Source organism: Neofelis nebulosa, chromosome Y, assembly GCF_028018385.1.
Source record: "Neofelis nebulosa isolate mNeoNeb1 chromosome Y, mNeoNeb1.pri, whole genome shotgun sequence".
NCBI lineage: Eukaryota > Metazoa > Chordata > Mammalia > Carnivora > Felidae > Neofelis > Neofelis nebulosa.
The window spans coordinates 1,807,481-1,810,031 of record NC_080801.1 but is presented as its reverse complement, the minus strand read 5'-3'; positions in this window follow the sequence as shown (position 1 = coordinate 1,810,031).

Genomic DNA, 2,551 nt, shown 5'->3' with positions numbered 1-2,551 from the left:
CTGGAGTTCTGTCTGTGAACAACTTTCTCTTCTTTGGTACTCTGCTCTGTGGAAGATAGCAGTCTTCCTGAATCAGTGACTACCCCCTCCACAATTCAGGGAAACTGTTGGGCTATGCCAGCTTCCTCCTCTCTAAACCACAGACTCAAATCCCCACCTAGTCAATAAGCTAGGGCACTATAGGAACCATTTCATTTATTTCCCAATATCAGGGATCACTGCCCTTCACTGCCTGATGTCTGATGTTTTGAGAGCAGCTTCTTATATATTTTCTCTACGCTTTTAGCTGCTTCCAAAAGGAGTATAAATCCAGTTTTTTTTATTACATTTGGCTGGAAGTAGAAGTGTTAACACCAATTTACATTTTAGTATTGAGCCTTACTTCTCTGGCTTTGTTCTTTTATCTTTTATTCTTCTTTGATGATAGACTCAATGTGGACATATGGAGAATGGCCATTGCTAGACATAGGGAGAAACTAGGGATGAGCTGGCAGATTGGAAGTATAGTTAAAGAAGAAAAAAAAAGGAAAGAATGAGAATATGCAGTCAAATCTTGAAGAAAGGAATTGATGGCGATTGTCAAAGCCATGTGAAATCCCAGCTTCCACTTTAACACCCATAATATGAGAATTCAAACTAATGTCTTCAACTTGGAAACCTTAATCTGCCAGTGAGCTTTACTAATTTCTACTGGTCTTCATAACTCCGTAACAAAGGCCGAGGTTTGGAATTTCTCACCTTTGTTTCTCAGAGAGAAATCACACCAAAGTCACCCAGAAAGCTGTGCTTGGGTGAAAACTAAACGTCTTACATGATTTTTTTTTTTTGCTGCTTTGCTCAAATGATTCTTTAGCAGTGTTTGCCTTGGAAGAGAACAAACTGTGGCACAGAAGAAAACACAGTGGACATGGAGTAGGAGTCTAGGGTTGTTGTCTAACACAGTCATAAACAAGTTATGGGGAAGGCACTTGACTTTCCTAGGTCTCAATTTCCTCACCTGGAAATTGGAATAAGGACTCCCATATGAAGGGCCATTGTGAGATTAAATGAGATCATGCACGTGCCAGTTTTACAGAGCCTAACACTTAATATTACATGAAAGCGTCTGTGCATGATTTCTTCTAGAGGGAGGGATTTGCATTTCTTTTAGTGGAAGGAAGGAGATGAATATACAAGTGGACTATCAAATAAGAGGTGGATAGAGGACTGGCTTACTGGTGTACCTCCTTGTACTCATTCAGCCATCCTGGCCCTGGGCTCCCTCCAAATTAAAGAATCAGTGTCAGAAGACCTGAGATCCACCCGTAGGTATCTGACCCCACACAGAATATTAGCCTGTATTAGCTGTTCAAATGAGGATAATGATGGCTATCATCGGTGGAGCACTTGTTCCGTGTTGTCAGGTGTTGGATTAAGCACCTTGCCAATACTGGCATTTAAACTTTTTGACCCTTTGTTATTATTTCCATTTTATAAATCAGGCAGCTGAGTTTCAGATATGTTTAGTAATTGGTCCAAGATAACACAAACACAAGTGGTGTGGCTGGGATGGGCACCAGCTCTGCTCCTATGCCAACATGCATGCTCTCACCCATGTTACACTGCCTTCCCATTAGCACGTTAAGGGTTTGGAAAGCTGAGGGCCAACCCTGATAAAGTACCATGGAGTATGTTGGTGCCCTAGCTAAGATCTTTTTCCCTTACCTTACCGGAAACATTTTCATATTAACTGAAACACTAGTCCCTGCACAAGACAACTTTCCTCAAATTTCTCTTAACGCTATACACTGGTCAGAATATAAAAAGCCACGACTTCAGAACTTGAAAGTTAGCAATAGGAGGTGAATGAGGGAAGGGAAGCAAAACAAGAATGACCCTGTGATGGTTATTATTACGTGTCTACTTGAGTTGGCCGTGGGGTGCCCCAGACTAAACATTTTTTCTCGGGATATTTGTAGAGTGTTTCTGGGTGAGATTAGCGTTTGATTTGGTAGACTCAGTAAAGCAGACTATCGTCGCCAGTGAGTGTGGGCAGCATTCAATGTTCTGAGGTCCTGAAGAGAACACAGGGTAGAAAAAGGAGTAATTCATGCCCCACCGCTTCTTTTCTCAGCCTTAGAAGGTGTTCCCGTTTAGAGGCAGAGCAGTGGGTAGGGTAAGGGGTTGGTTCTCCGGAAGTGCCTTTGCTCCAACAACCCACAGTGATGTGATTTCCCTGCAGGACTGAAATGAGGGCCCATGTGCGGTTATGGGTCTGGGGTAGCGTTGGAAGAGCGGAGCCAAACATATGGGTGGGCCAGACTGAAACTGTCTCAGGATCTCCTCCTCCATCTCCATCACGGCCATGGAAATGTCATGGAGACAGTGTGACTTCCACACAGGATTTTCCCCAATGGTAATTGGTCCCACTCCGTTATTTCTTTCAGACGTCCATGCTAGGTCCCTTTAGGGCCAGAGCCCAGGCCAGCGTTAGGGTTAGGTCCTAGCTACCTGCATGTAGATCTCCTGGTTTCCCAATACCATTTGTTGAAGAGACTGTCTTTCCCCCATT